Source organism: Anguilla anguilla, chromosome 17, assembly GCF_013347855.1.
Source record: "Anguilla anguilla isolate fAngAng1 chromosome 17, fAngAng1.pri, whole genome shotgun sequence".
Classification (NCBI taxonomy): Eukaryota; Metazoa; Chordata; class Actinopteri; order Anguilliformes; family Anguillidae; genus Anguilla; species Anguilla anguilla.
The window spans coordinates 32,299,079-32,316,543 of NC_049217.1; the positions used below are offsets into that span (position 1 = coordinate 32,299,079).

Genomic DNA, 17,465 nt, shown 5'->3' on the forward strand with positions numbered 1-17,465 from the left:
AAATCAATTACAATGTGTTTTAACAATTTTATGATCAATAATGTGTTTTCATGGAAAATGGCAAAATACATAAGACTATAGTCTTATGTCCAAAAAGGGTCAAAAGCGGCACCCGTTCCGAAATGCATTTTTTTTGGTACCGATGAATCAGAGATCATGTTTATAATACAGCTGTGATGAAATAAATGAATTACAATGTGTTTTAACAATTTTATGATCAATAAAGTATTTCCACCTAAAAAATCTAAATGCTTTTTTTTTGGTACAGATGGATAGGAAATCATGTTTATAATACAGCTGTGGTGAAATAAATGAAATATAATGTGTTTTAACAATTTTATGATCAATAATGTGTTTTCATGGAAAATGGCAAAATACATAAGACTATAGTCTTATGTCCAAAAAGGGTCAAAAGCGGCACCCGTTCCGAAATGCATTTTTTTTGGTACCGATGTATCAGAAATCATGTTTATAATACAGCTGTGATTAAATAAATCAATTACAATGTGTTTTAACAATTTTATGATCAATAATGTGTTTTCATGGAAAATGGCAAAATACATAAGACTATAGTCTTATGTCCAAAAAGGGTCAAAAGCGGCACCCGTTCCGAAATGCATTTTTTTTGGTACCGATGAATCAGAGATCATGTTTATAATACAGCTGTGATGAAATAAATGAATTACAATGTGTTTTAACAATTTTATGATCAATAAAGTATTTCCACCTAAAAAATCTAAATGCTTTTTTTTTGGTACAGATGGATAGGAAATCATGTTTATAATACAGCTGTGGTGAAATAAATGAAATATAATGTGTTTTAACAATTTTATGATCAATAATGTGTTTTCATGGAAAATGGCAAAATACATAAGACTATAGTCTTATGTCCAAAAAGGGTCAAAAGCGGCACCTGTTCCAAAATGCATTTTTTTTGGTACCGATGAATCAGAAATCATGTTTATAATACAGCTGTGATGAAATAAATCAATTACAATGTGTTTTAACAATTTTATGATCAATAATGTGTTTTCATGGAAAATGGCAAAATACATAAGACTATAGTCTTATGTCCAAAAAGGGTCAAAAGCGGCACCCGTTCCGAAATGCATTTTTTTTGGTACCGATGAATCAGAAATCATGTTTATAATACAGCTGTGATGAAATAAATCAATTACAATGTGTTTTAACAATTTTATGATCAATAAAGTATTTCCACCTAAAAAATCTGAATGCTTTTTTTTTGGTACAGATGGATAGGAAATCATGTTTATAATACAGCTGTGGTGAAATAAATGAATTATAATGTGTTTCAAGAATTTTATGATCAATAATGTGTTTTCATGGAAAATGGCAAAATACATAAGACTATATATAGTCTTATGTCCAAAAGGGGTCAAAAGCGGCACCTGTTCCAAAATGCATTTTTTTTTGTACCGATGAATCAGAAATCATGTTTATAATACAGCTGTGATGAAATAAATGAATTACAATGTGTTTTAACAATTTTATGATCAATAAAGAATTTCCACCTAAAAAATCTAAATGCTTTTTTTTTGGTACAGATGGATAGGAAATCATGTTTATAATACAGCTGTGATGAAATAAATGAATTACAATGTGTTTTAACAATTTTATGATCAATAATGTGTTTTCATGGAAAATGGCAAAATACATAAGACTATATAGTCTTATGTTCAAAAAGGGTCAAAAGCGGCACCCGTTCCGAAATGCATTTTTTTTGGTACCGATGAATCAGAGATCATGTTTATAATACAGCTGTGATGAAATAAATGAATTACAATGTGTTTAAACAATTTTATGATCAATAAAGTATTTCCACCTAAAAAATCTAAATGCTTTTTTTTTGGTACAGATGGATAGGAAATCATGTTTATAATACAGCTGTGGTGAAATAAATGAAATATAATGTGTTTTAACAATTTTATGATCAATAATGTGTTTTCATGGAAAATGGCAAAATACATAAGACTATAGTCTTATGTCCAAAAAGGGTCAAAAGCGGCACCTGTTCCAAAATGCATTTTTTTTGGTACCGATGAATCAGAAATCATGTTTATAATACAGCTGTGATGAAATAAATCAATTACAATGTGTTTTAACAATTTGATGATCAATAATGTGTTTTCATGGAAAATGGCAAAATACATAAGACTATAGTCTTATGTCAAAAAAGGGTCAAAAGCGGCACCCGTTCCCAAATGCATTTGTTTTGGTACCGATGTATCAGAAATCATGTTTATAATACAGCTGTGATTAAATAAATCAATTACAATGTGTTTTAACAATTTTATGATCAATAATGTGTTTTCATGGAAAATGGCAAAATACATAAGACTATAGTCTTATGTCCAAAAAGGGTCAAAAGCGGCACCTGTTCCGAAATGCATTTTTTTTGGTACCGATGAATCAGAAATCATGTTTATAATACAGCTGTGATGAAATAAATCAATTACAATGTGTTTTAACAATTTTATGATCAATAATGTGTTTTCATGGAAAATGGCAAAATACATAAGACTATAGTCTTATGTCCAAAAAGGGTCAAAAGCGGCACCTGTTCCAAAATGCATTTTTTTTGGTACCGATGAATCAGAAATCATGTTTATAATACAGCTGTGATGAAATAAATGAATTACAATGTGTTTTAACAATTTTATGATCAATAAAGAATTTCCACCTAAAAAATCTAAATGCTTTTTTTTTGGTACAGATGGATAGGAAATCATGTTTATAATACAGCTGTGGTGAAATAAATGAATTATAATGTGTTTTAACAATTTTATGATCAATAATGTGTTTTCATGGAAAATGGCAAAATACATAAGACTATAGTCTTATGTCCAAAAAGGGTCAAAAGCGGCACCTGTTCCAAAATGCATTTTTTTTGGTACCGATGAATCAGAAATCATGTTTATAATACAGCTGTGATGAAATAAATCAATTACAATGTGTTTTAACAATTTTATGATCAATAATGTGTTTTCATGGAAAATGGCAAAATACATAAGACTATAGTCTTATGTCCAAAAAGGGTCAAAAGCGGCACCCGTTCCGAAATGCATTTTTTTTGGTACCGATGAATCAGAAATCATGTTTATAATACAGCTGTGATGAAATAAATCAATTACAATGTGTTTTAACAATTTTATGATCAATAATGTGTTTTCATGGAAAATGGCAAAATACATAAGACTATAGTCTTATGTCCAAAAAGGGTCAAAAGCGGCACCCGTTCCGAAATGCATTTTTTTTGGTACCGATGAATCAGAAATCATGTTTATAATACAGCTGTGATGAAATAAATCAATTACAATGTGTTTTAACAATTTTATGATCAATAAAGTATTTCCACCTAAAAAATCTGAATGCTTTTTTTTTGGTACAGATGGATAGGAAATCATGTTTATAATACAGCTGTGGTGAAATAAATGAATTATAATGTGTTTCAAGAATTTTATGATCAATAATGTGTTTTCATGGAAAATGGCAAAATACATAAGACTATAGTCTTATGTCCAAAAGGGGTCAAAAGCGGCACCTGTTCCAAAATGCATTTTTTTTGGTACCGATGAATCAGAAATCATGTTTATAATACAGCTGTGATGAAATAAATCAATTACAATGTGTTTTAACAATTTTATGATCAATAATGTGTTTTCATGGAAAATGGCAAAATACATAAGACTATATAGTCTTATGTTCAAAAAGGGTCAAAAGCGGCACCCGTTCCGAAATGCATTTTTTTTGGTACCGATGAATCAGAGATCATGTTTATAATACAGCTGTGATGAAATAAATGAATTACAATGTGTTTAAACAATTTTATGATCAATAAAGTATTTCCACCTAAAAAATCTAAATGCTTTTTTTTTGGTACAGATGGATAGGAAATCATGTTTATAATACAGCTGTGGTGAAATAAATGAAATATAATGTGTTTTAACAATTTTATGATCAATAATGTGTTTTCATGGAAAATGGCAAAATACATAAGACTATAGTCTTATGTCCAAAAAGGGTCAAAAGCGGCACCTGTTCCAAAATGCATTTTTTTTGGTACCGATGAATCAGAAATCATGTTTATAATACAGCTGTGATGAAATAAATCAATTACAATGTGTTTTAACAATTTTATGATCAATAATGTGTTTTCATGGAAAATGGCAAAATACATAAGACTATAGTCTTATGTCCAAAAAGGGTCAAAAGCGGCACCCGTTCCGAAATGCATTTTTTTTGGTACCGATGAATCAGAAATCATGTTTATAATACAGCTGTGATGAAATAAATCAATTACAATGTGTTTTAACAATTTTATGATCAATAAAGTATTTCCACCTAAAAAATCTGAATGCTTTTTTTTTGGTACAGATGGATAGGAAATCATGTTTATAATACAGCTGTGGTGAAATAAATGAATTATAATGTGTTTCAAGAATTTTATGATCAATAATGTGTTTTCATGGAAAATGGCAAAATACATAAGACTATAGTCTTATGTCCAAAAAGGGTCAAAAGCGGCACCTGTTCCAAAATGCATTTTTTTTGGTACCGATGAATCAGAAATCATGTTTATAATACAGCTGTGATGAAATAAATCAATTACAATGTGTTTTAACAATTTTATGATCAATAATGTGTTTTCATGGAAAATGGCAAAATACATAAGACTATAGTCTTATGTCCAAAAAGGGTCAAAAGCGGCACCCGTTCCGAAATGCATTTTTTTTGGTACCGATGAATCAGAAATCATGTTTATAATACAGCTGTGATGAAATAAATCAATTACAATGTGTTTTAACAATTTTATGATCAATAAAGTATTTCCACCTAAAAAATCTGAATGCTTTTTTATTGGTACAGATGGATAGCAAATCATGTTTATAATACAGCTGTGGTGAAATAAATGAATTATAATGTGTTTCAAGAATTTTATGATCAATAATGTGTTTTCATGGAAAATGGCAAAATACATAAGACTATAGTCTTATGTCCAAAAAGGGTCAAAAGCGGCACCTGTTCCAAAATGCATTTTTTTTGGTACCGATGAATCAGAAATCATGTTTATAATACAGCTGTGATGAAATAAATCAATTACAATGTGTTTTAACAATTTGATGATCAATAATGTGTTTTCATTGAAAATGGCAAAATACATAAGACTATAGTCTTATGTCAAAAAAGGGTCAAAAGCGGCACCCGTTCCCAAATGCATTTGTTTTGGTACCGATGTATCAGAAATCATGTTTATAATACAGCTGTGATTAAATAAATCAATTACAATGTGTTTTAACAATTTTATGATCAATAATGTGTTTTCATGGAAAATGGCAAAATACATAAGACTATAGTCTTATGTCCAAAAAGGGTCAAAAGTGGCACCCGTTCCGAAATGCATTTTTTTTGGTACCGATGAATCAGAAATCATGTTTATAATACAGCTGTGATGAAATAAATCAATTACAATGTGTTTTAACAATTTTATGATCAATAAAGTATTTCCACCTAAAAAATCTAAATGCTTTTTTTTTGGTACAGATGAATCAGAAATCATGTTTATAATACAGCTGTGATGAAATAAATGAATTACAATGTGTTTTAACAATTTTATGATCAATAATGTGCTTTCATGGAAAATGGCAAAATACATAAGACTATAGTCTTATGTCCAAAAAGGGTCAAAAGCGGCACCCGTTCCGAAATGCATTTTTTTTTGGTACCGATGAATCAGAAATCATGTTTATAATACAGCTGTGATGAAATAAATCAATTACAATGTGTTTCAACAATTTTATGATCAATAAAGTATTTCCACCTAAAAATTCAAAATGCTTTTTCTGGTACCGATGGATTGGAAATCATTCACATTTAACATTTATTTAGCAGATGCTTTTATCCTAAGCGCCATACAAAAGTGCATATCATGGTCCAATGACAAGCACAAAACACAGGTTCAATAAGGTACAATACTCATTTTGTACCGTTATTTATAGCCAAGAACACAGTTCAGTTCATGCAGTGAACATTATTCTGACCAAGCTTATGCCAAGGCAAACTAGGGAGAAAAACAAGCTACAATATTAGGACTAAAATACAAATTACAAAAAGTGCTGGAATGGGGGTACATGTAACATGAGTAGCATGAAAGGGGGATTTAAAGTGAAATGATTCACAGAGTGGTGGCAGTTAGTCCAGGTATAGTCTGAAGAGATGAATCTTCAGACCGAGCCGGAAGATGGGTATTGAGCGAGAGGTTTGAAGAGGGACAGGGAATTTGTTCCACCACTAAGGAGCTAGGGTGGAGATGCTCTGTGATCCCTTTACTCGGGTGGGAGAGGGTACAAGGCACCCAGCTGCTGCAGAGCGGAGTGGTCGAGCAGGTGTATAGAATCGAATCATGTCCTGCAAGTAGACAGGGGCCGTCCTGTTGGTTAGCAACAAGATAGGGAACAATATCCCAAAGGCATGCCAATACAACAATTAAAATGTTACACACTGAATATTTGTGATTAAATATGGAATACATATACAATCCTGCCATAGGTTTCATTACATTACATTACATTACAGGCATTTAGCAGACGCTCTTATCCAGAGCGACTTACACAACTTTTTACATAGCACTTTACATTGTATCCATTTATACAGCTGGATATATACTGAAGCAATGCAGGTTAAGTACCTTGCTCAAGGGTACAACAGCAGTGTCCTTACCCGGGAATCGAACCTGCGACCTTTCGGTTACAAGCCCAGTTCCTTACTCACTGTGCCACACTCCGTCCTATTTCACACGTAAATAATACACATTTGTTTCAAGATTCAGTGGTCATTTATTATCTTGAACACAGGGCAGAGGGCAATTGTCATGGAACTGAAGAGGGGTACAGGGGATTGTGATGGGACTGATGAGGGGAACAGGGCGATCGTAACGGAACTGAAGAGGGGTACAGGGGAATCATGACAGAACTGAAGAGGGGTACAGTGGATTGTGACAGAACTGAGGAGGGGTACAGGGCAATCGTGACAGAACCGAAGAGGGGTACAGGGCGATCGTGACAGAACCGAAGAGGGGTACAGGGCGATCGTGACAGAACCGAAGAGGGGTACAGGGCGATCGTGACGGAACCGAAGAGGGGTACAGGGGTATTCGGGCGCACCTTGCCGCCCCCCACCCGCCCCCACGCACTTTTCTCTTAGGTATACCTCTCCTCTGAAGAGATCTGGTTTCTGTCGAAGCACATTAAACCTCCTCCTGCAGGGAGAGAAGGAACGCTGGGTCACTGAGACAGGCATTGCACCCCCTACCCAACACACCTTCAGTAACACATTTATACACATTCAAAAACCAGGTTTCTTCCATCTCAGTGAGTCCTGAGCTGTAAGGATAAGACATATAAACTGTAGCATGATTCAATATCCCAATATGAATGGGGGGAAAGCAGATGTAATAAAAACATATTTTAAAAACAGAGTGGCAAAAACAATATGTTCATAAAACACAAATTAAAAACAGGTAATTCAAATAGCAACAACTATAAAAACAAATCATAACGCAGGCTTATAGCCCATAGAAAGTTGCTATTTGCATAGATCAGGTAGTTACACGTGCACTTCAGATGAGCATTCTAACAGTTTTAATCTCTAAGAATCTAATTAAACTTGCCTACTTGAAGAGTTAATCATTCATTATATTATAATTTCTCAGGGATGAGTATAAATAAATGAGAATATTTCACAGCATGTGAATGTATGCATTAAAATGCATATCTGGGCACAGGTAATTATACCGGTATACATGTTTTCACATGACCATTGGTTACAGCAGGGCGAAGCACGATTAAATTATTTTTTTTCTGTCAAAGTAACGTGCGCTCTGAGGATCGACCCAGATCTCTGACACATCAGGTGCTATCATAGAGAAAAAAAAGCAAACTAACAGAAAAGTAAATCAGGAATGTTAAGTCTACCTTTAGTCAAAGGCTGGTTGGAAAAGAAAAAGCAAGCAGAGTAAAAGACCAGTACAAACAGTGAGCCTGAAGCTGATTTAGGTCATTTTCTTTTTTATTGTATATAAAAGCGAAGACAGCATTTTTAACAGTAAGACTTCTGGTAGCGAGGGCGGGCTCCGGGTCCAGCAAAAAACACAGACAGATACAGAATGACAAAAAAATGAGAAAATGTGAGGGCGGCTCACATTTCTGGTAGCGTGCCACAAGAGATCTGGAGACGGTCTGGCGGATTGCTGCAGAGAGAGAGAGAGAGAGAGAGAGAGAGAGAGAGAGAGAGAGAGAGAGAGAGAGAAGCAAAATTATGAGTGCTTACTACAACCAGTGATTTTATTAATTATCGATTGTGTACAATGACAAGTATAACCTTATATTAAAGCTAAAGAGACCAGGAAGAAGGTGAGCAAAATTTTGATACACCAAAAATATAAATAAATAATAAAACAACAATTTTCATTTGGTGAGGAGACAGTAAGCAGAGTATGCTAACAAAGTAGTTAGCCTGCTATTAAAACTAGCATAAACAAGCTGGAAGAATAAGATCAAAACCAATATAACCAGGGAAAAGGACATTGAGCAAGAATCTGGAAGGATAAGGGAACTGAATAAAGAAGATTTGGAAGGTAGGACACTTATATAATTTATCAAAAACCCAAAACTTTACAGCTAATTCACATCGGCAAAGTAGGCCCTTCAGCTCTGCACCAGTAACTGACAGCAGAGCACAGCAACCGGCATTTTTTTTTTCAGTTGGGAAAGAGTGGGAAAATGGATACATTTCAACAGCAGCATAGTGGGAGGAGCTTACGTTGTTCAGCAATCCACTACCCTGATGACATCACAAGTGAGGCAGGGAAAAAAAAGTACAGGAGCAAACTGCTAAAAGATTACCCAGAAACACTGAGAGCAGATTATAAACTGCAAGGCAACAAAGAAACTCTAACAGACCTGCTATTCTATACTGAGCACCCAGAGGCCTGGCATTCTGCCCTTCATGAAGACTACAGGCAAATGAAAATGTGTGGCAACAAATCAATTCGTCAGCTATATATGGACACTGTACCCAAATTTAACATAAATTTCTATAATACGGGCACTGTAATGGTTCAGGGATCAATAACTAAATTAGAGGATTTTGAAAAAAGATTTGATCGCCTAAACACTCTTGGTAACGGCAAAAAGGCCACTAAAACAGCAGCAGGTGCATTGGCTTCCCTAAATGTTTCAGCTGCTGAAACCACTGCTCCAGTCTCCCCTGTGCACACAGCCTGTAGAGCCCCTCTGCCAGCCTGCTCTAGCGCACACAGAGCCCACTGCAGCCCACCGACACTCAGGACACCAGCGTCAGTGCAGCGCATTCAGGAGTGCCTCTCCCTTCTAGAAGTGGAGATTACTGAATTCAGAGAGCACAAATTATCAGAGATGGACATTATTGAACAGCTAAGAGATGACATGAGGCTATTTAAAGAGGAAACCAAAACAACAATTAGACAGTTAGGAGAAAATGTGACTGAGCTTCATAAAGCAAACAAGGCTCTCAGACATGACCTGCTTAAAGTGAGAGAGGAGCTGCAGCACAAAGACTTACACATACTCCATCTGAGGGAGCAGGTGCATAGTATAACAGCAGCAGAGCAGTCCCCGCACAGCCAGACCACAGACACAGGCTCACAGACGGAGACCAATAGCCAGACAGAACCACAGACCAGCCTAGACATTAATGAGGACCCCAGTCCCCCCAGCCCTCCACAGGACAACACTGCTCTTCCAGCCTCACAGACAGCCCCGGCCAATGCACAGCCAGTTACAGAAGAACAGAGACAAACACGCCATCAAAAGCCCCCTAAAACTGCAATACTTATTGATTCCAACGGCAAATTCCTCAACCACAGGCAGCTGTTCCCCCATCACAGCGTTGGAAAGTTCTGGTGCCCCCACACAGACAGTGCACTCCAACTACTCTGTCATGAACGCCTGGGAGATCCTGACAACATCATAATCCACACAGGTACAAATGACTTGCGTCACAAGGGGCAGAATGTACCAGAAGCAGTGATTAAGGTGGTTAAAAAAGCACAAAGAGAATTCCCAAGGGCAAAAATCACCATTTCCACATTGCTGCCACGGACCGACTTCCCATTCAACATAATTACCAACATAAACATCGCGCATCACCCAACTCACATGAGCACTTATACGACCATGTCCACCTCGGCCGTGACAGTGTATGGATCTCCGCAGAAGACCTGAGAGAGGCAGCAACTGACAGAAGTCCTTCAGCTCCACATCTCACTAGAGCAGGGGTGGCCAACCCAGGTCCTGGAGAGCCGCAGGGTCTGCTGGCTTTTGTTTTTACTTGGCACTTAATTGATCAATTAAAGCAGTTGATTACATAGTTAACTCACCTCACCTGGTTTATTTTGTGTAAGTGGTTGTTGTATTTAAGGTCAAAACAAAAACCCGCAGACCCTGCGGCTCCCCAGGACCGGAGTTGGCCACCCCTGCACTAGAGGGACAGCACAGCCCCACCAGAGACGACAGCACATGCCACACCCATCAAAGGAGAGAAGAATCCCGCCAGGAAGAGGCCAACCCAGTGAATCCCAGCCCAGCGGAACCCAGCCCAGCAGAACCCAACCCAGCGGAACATGGCCCAGCAGAACCCAGCCCAGCGGAGCCCAGCCCAGCAGAACCCAGCTCAGCAGAACCCAGCTCAGCAGAGGCCAGCCCAACAGAACCCAGCCCAGCGGAGCCCAGCTACCCCCTGAGTGCCAGCCTACCTATGCTCAGGTAGTATCAAACCACTCAAACATAGGAGAGGTGAAACAGTTGCTACAGCTCATCTGTAGGATTCTTGGTTGAAAATAAATAAATAAATAAATAAATAAAATTTGCTTTACTAAATAAATTGCTTGAAAACACATTGATCAAATTGTTCTACTTGTCACTGTACAGAAATCTACATAATAAATTGTTAATGAAATCTCTCTCAATAAGTTCTTGGAATATTCAGGGCTTGTATTCTTCGGTTTTTGGACTGAAGAGCACAAACCCAGAATTAATCTCATGCATTTCAGAACATGACATTATAATATTGCTGGAGACATGGTGTTGAGATGATGCTGATACTCACTGTCCCCCAGGCTATGAAAAAATTTTATTGTCATCCCTCAAACAGAAAAACATAAGTCACGGCAGGGATTCAGGTGGGATTATCATATGGTACAGAGATGATGTCAACCCAATTAGAACAAATTAAAAAGGCAATAACACACATCTGGCTAAAATTAAATAAAAATATTATCAAATGTGATAATGACTTATATATATATGTGCGGCCTACATTCCCCCTTTAGAGTCACCATACGACAATGAAAACTTTTTTGAAAATCTTCATAAAGAGATCACACATTACCAGGCCCATGTTCTATTGATCGGAGATTTGAATGCCAGAACAGGATCTGAACCTGACATAGTAGATTCTACTGGAAATAGCCATATCTTCAGACAGTCCTCTCTATACTTCACTCCTACCGTTATTCCCAGAAATAATCCTGACCATATTTGTAACAAAAATGGGAAAGAGTTGGTGCATCTCTGTCTAGGTCTATACATGCTTAATCGCAGGATCAAAGGGGACACTTAAGGGAGGTTCACATATTGTTCAGCTCTTGGGAGTAGTGTAGTTGACTATGCCATTACTGACATGGACCCCTCCGATATTAGTGCATTCACTGTCAGACCACAAACACCACTAACAGATCACTGTCAGATAAATGTATACCTAAAAAGAATTATAGAACAAATAGCAGAGTCTGAGCCCTGCAAACTGTACAGATTAAACAGGTCATATCGATGGGCTCCTGACAGTGAAGTCAAATTCAAAAGTGTAATCAGTTCACCTGAAACTACTAACATTATTAACACCTTCCTCTCAACAGAGTTCCAGCAAAACCAATTAGGCATAAATATAGCTGTTACAAAAATTAATAATATATATATCATAAATCAGCCAATAAAGCAGGCCTTACCAAAAACAGCTCTGCATCCAAACAGAGACTGAAAAAAGAAGAGTGGTTTGATGAGGACTGCAGAAATATCAGGAAAGAATTAAGACTGCTATCCAATCAAAAACACAGACAGCCACTCAACACAGAAATGCGACAAAATTATGTTGAAAAACTAAGAGAGTACAAAAAGGAAAAGAAAAGGATACATTATAATCAAAAACTACAAGAAATTGAAGACTCCATTGATCAAAATCAGTTCTGGAAAAAATGGAACAAATTGAGCAAAAAACAACCAGACAATTTGTCCTTACAAAATTGCAACATTTGGAAAAATCATTTTGAAAAACTTTATGAGCAAACTTCACCTAATAATCTAAATTATGAACAAAAACAAATCCAAGAAAAGTTGCAAATCCTTGAAGCAACTACTAAAAACTATCAGAACCCACTTGATTACCAAATTACAATGAAAGAATTAGAAGTCAACATTAAAAAGCTAAAACCTGGAAAAGCTTGTGGACCTGACAGCATCAGGACAGAGATGCTTAAACACAGCACCCCTGAGCTGAAACAAGCCCTGCTGAAATTATTCAATCTTGTTTTCCAAGCTGGCTGCTTTCCTGATATCTGGAATCAGGGGCTTATTTCCCCAATTTTCAAGAGTGGAGACAAATTTGACCCTAATAACTACCGAGGCATCTGTGTGAGCAGCAATCTGGGGAAGATTTTCTGCAGCATTATCAATGCCAGAATGCTAGCCTTCCTTATGAAACGCAATGTCTTGAGCAAAGGACAAATTGGCTTTCTACCAAAACATCGCACAACTGATCATGTTTACACCCTACATACCCTAATTAACCAACATGTAGCCTATACCAAAAAAGCAAAGATAAAAATTTTGCATGCTTTATAGACTTTAAGAAGGCTTTTGATTCTATTTGGCAAGAAGGACTATATTATAAAATTCTCCAAAGTGGTGTAGGGGGTAAAGTTTATGACATAATAAAATCTATTTATGTCAATAATAAATGTGGAGTAAAAATTGGGAATAAAAGAACAGATTTCTTCACTCAAGGACGAGGTGTTTTTCAGGGATGCAGCTTGTCACCAACGCTCTTTAATATCTGTATTAATGAGTTAGCGGTGCTGTTGGAACAATCTGCTACCCCTGGCTTAACCCTAAACAACAAGGAAGTTAAATTCCTACTCTATGCAGATGACCTGGTGTTGCTGTCACCCACAGAACAAGGGCAACATTTGGATTTACTGGTGCAATACTCTCAGAACTGGGCACTGACAGTAAACTTTAAAAAATCTAAAATAATGATATTCCAAAAGAAACCCAGATCTCAGGAAACCAGACATGTGTTCACTCTAGGAAACACCGTACTAGAGCACTCCCTGTTTTATGATTACCTGGGGCTCAAAAGAAGTGCCTCAGGAAACTTTGGTCTGGCAGTGAATACACTAAAAGAAAAAGCCTGCAGAGCCTTTCATGCAATCAGAAGAAAATTTCAGAAAATAGACATACCAATTAGAATTTGGCTTAAAATCTTTGACAGTGTAATCCAACCAATTGCCTTATATGGAAATGAAGTATGTGGTCCACTCAGTTATCACAACTACAGTAGGTGGGACAAGCATCTTATAGAGGCCTTGCATGCAGAATTTTGCAGAACAATACTAAACATCCAAAGGAAAACTCCCACCAATGCATGCAGGGCAGAATTAGGCAGATACCCATTGATAATTAACATTAAAAAAAGAGCACTTAAATTTTGGATGCACCTCAAATCAAGTCCCCAAGACACAATTCAATTTCAAGCCCTGAGAAACCAAGACCTGAAACCCAAAAAGAGTCCTCTCAGTCAGCTGGTCATGAGACTCACTAACCAACTAAAACCAAACACTGACCAAACTCAGACCAGCGCTGCTTTAAAACCAGAAATTAGAATAAACCAAATAATTAAACAAACAAAAGATGCCTATCTGGAACACTGGAATAATGAAACCAAAACACAAAATAAACTTAATTGCTACTTGGCCCTAAACAGAGAATACAATTTGGCAGAGTACCTCTCCTCTGTCAGAGATACAAAGCAGAGACAAATCCTGACCAAGTACAGGCTCAGTGACCACACCTTAGCAATTGAAAAAGGAAGGCACAAAAAAACATGGCTACCCAAAGAAGAACGTATATGTGGTCACTGCAAGACAGGAGAGGTACAGACAGAGATGCACTTCCTGTTATATTGTGAAAAATATTCACAGATAAGGGAAACATATTTTAATAAGATCCAGAATTCAACATTCCTAAACAAATTTCCCTCCCTAACAAATGACCAAAAGCTGCGAGTCCTATTAGGAGAAGGAGCGACAGCCTCACTCGCAGCTAGATACGTTTTTGCCTGTCACAGCCTGAGGGACAGTGGGTGAGCATCCTGCAAACATATGTATGTGTGTATGTATATATGCATATGTGTTTGCATGTATATGTATATGTATACGTGTGTGTATGTATATATGTGTGTGTGTGTGCGTATGTATGTATGTATGTTTTTTTCTTCAATTAATTTAATTCGGTTAACTTAATAGATAAGTATTATGTTCCTATCATTTATGCTGTTATTGTTATTGCTGCTTGTTTTCTTTTTTCTTCTTAATTATATATTCTTAGTGTAGTTAATTACTGTTATCACTACGCTTTGGCAATATATATTTTTAAAGATGTCATGCCAATAAAGCATTTGAATTTGAATTTGAATTAGAGAGTGAGTGAGAGAGAGAGAGAGAGAGAGAAAATTGTGATCTCAGGGGTCACATCTCTCCTGCATCCTGTCAACAATCATTCTGATTATCAACACATTTTATAAAGCAATAACTGTGACAGACACCTACAATACAATATAAAGCTTGCAACACCCACACCCTGGACCACATTGACAAAGTTCAATGACCTAGATGGCAAGATTCTTCTTTAAAATGGTGCATATTACATTACAGGCATTTAGCAGACGCTCTTATGCAGAGCAACTTACACAACTTTTTTTTTTTTTACATAGCATTTTTACATTGTATCCATTTATACAGCTGGATATATACTGAAGCAATTTCGGTTGAGTACCTTGCTCAAGTGTACAACGGCAGTGTCCTACCCGGAATCGAACCTCAGACCTTTCGGTTACAGGTCTAGTTCCTTACCCACTGTGCTACACTCCGTCCATATGACATGTTGATTCAGTGAAATTGTAGCTGTGTGCAACAGACTCCTTCTGAATGCGTGCATTACTGGAAAGTACACAGACTGTCACGCTCTCACGCCGACCTCCCTGATAGTCTGTCTTTATTGGACACCGAATAAATAAAATAACAGATGCAATCAAAAGTCTCGTTAGCGTTATGTCTGTATTACTTACGTGAACACATCTTACACATCCATGATACTTTACGCGTAGCAAATAACGTTAGGTAGCTACCTAGTAAGTGTTATGCATAGCAGTGGCTAACAACAAGACTAACGTGGTCATAAAATTTTTCCCGACCGTGAATAACGCCTTACTCGTTTACATTTTGAATAGATGTGGCTACTAGCTAAATCTATCGTCGTTTCCGTCGCAGCACTGTCGACACAAGCAATATCGGACGGGGATTTTGTTTTGACTACGTAGTTAACCAAAAACTCGAACGACAGCTAAGGCTGATATATAACGCCGGTTAAGAAAGCATGTTACAATGTTGTAGGTAGAGAATTAACAGCAGATGAAGCACACAGCATTACCCAACGTTAGACAGATAGTTAATGTTAGCGACCATGTACAACGGAGGCTAGTATTTGAGGTTAATTAGCATTAGCTAGTGAATCAGTTAAGAGTAGTTTTCTTACCTTCGTAGTTACGAATATACAACATGGCATATAATTAATAGCCTTTCTCCAATTTTCCGGTTGAGTCTTTAGTCGTTTTGAAAATCCTATGAACGCGAGTGATGTTTATCTTTGGGAGCTCCTGTTGACAGCGGGTGTAGAAGGTCGCCATTGATAAACCGGAAACAACCGAGCAGTACGAATTACGGGAAGGAAGCGGTTGTGCAAGTAGCCTATTTACTGGAGCTAGCCTGGAGCTATGAGGCTAGGGGCACGTCATCCTTGATCATCCTTGATAGCTTTGCCAAGCAAGCATTGTAATCGGTGGCGCAGTGGGTAGCGCTGTGGCCGCACAGTAAGAAGGTCGTGTTATCGAATCTCAGCTCTGTGCGGAGTTTGCATGTTTTCCCCGTGTCCACCTTGGTTTCCTCCGCGTACTCCGGTTTCCTCAATCCCAAAGACATGCAGACAGGTTAATTGGAGATACTAAATCGGCCACTGTGTAATTTCTACTAACTATATTTCTTCACTTGGCTACCGTACAAAACCTTCAGCAAACGCCACGTTTCTAGATTCATGTTACCTCGCCCAGTTCTCTATCTAGCCACATACAAATAATGACTACGTATGTACGTTCTGCAACTCCCCATTAAAACATTACATTTAAAACCATGACTCACCTATAAGTATAACCACTACTATTGAACATGAGAGAAGCACAACAGTGCGATTGATTTCACACGTTACTTAACCCTCCACCTTAACGAGTAGTGGTTTACACCGACTATTATATATAGCATTAAGGAAACTAAGCTCGATCATGGTCACTTTATTTACTCCGGACTATATTCTGTGATCATGTCAACCTTCACCTACATTCCCATTCTGCTAAAAACATATTGTTTCAACTACGCAATTTCATCATTTCGTCCTAATTTTTCTCACAGTGTTGTTATTTTCTCATATGCAAAGCCTGCTGGGACATATGCGCATGCTCCTATTCTCCACAATCAAGTTTTCCGGTTCTAGCTTAGCAAAACAGCGAACACGATTCCCGCCTTCAGATAAGCCTATGAAAATGCCTTATAAACCTTACGAACACTAAAAGTGCATCTCCACGAAATAACAGACAACGGAGCAGGACAGAAGGGTACACAAGTTGCGACCTAGGGAGCTCTAATTCTACAGACTTGCTGATTCTTTTGTTAATCAAGGCTCGTTGGATGGCCGTCAAATCCGTGAGTAGGTACACTGGCCATATTTCAACTGCGTTTCTATTGCGTTTACACTGGCCTTTACACGACAGCGCACGCTTTGTCACAGCCACTGTTTGTATACATAAGATGTATTTCAAAGCAATGCTACCCAATATTTTCTCAATTCTTTCAAGTCACTTGGCCCTGTGTTTTGTAACAACGTCACTCACTACAACAGAATAGCAGGTGAACTGAGGGTAACGGTTTGGTGCTTCGGTGCTAGCCAACAAGCTAACAGAGACACTCATTCATGCTACAGTTGTTATAGGCCTACATAAGTGCGTTTGAACATGATTATTTACAAGAC

The 17,465-nt window shown here is 37.2% G+C and overlaps 1 long non-coding RNA gene and 1 pseudogene across 1 annotated transcript; one reads left to right on the forward strand and one right to left on the reverse strand.

Annotated features, from left to right (window-relative positions):
- Window positions 1-6,738: 6,738 nt before the first annotated feature.
- LOC118217388 lies at window positions 6,739-16,467 on the reverse strand. The gene is made up of 3 exons (XR_004763170.1): window positions 15,924-16,467; window positions 8,219-8,266; window positions 6,739-7,276 (listed from the first exon to the last, which is right to left on the reverse strand). It is a non-coding gene; the product is annotated as an uncharacterized LOC118217388 (long non-coding RNA).
- LOC118217387 overlaps window positions 10,465-17,465 on the forward strand; it is a 16,989-nt pseudogene continuing 9,988 nt past the window's right edge.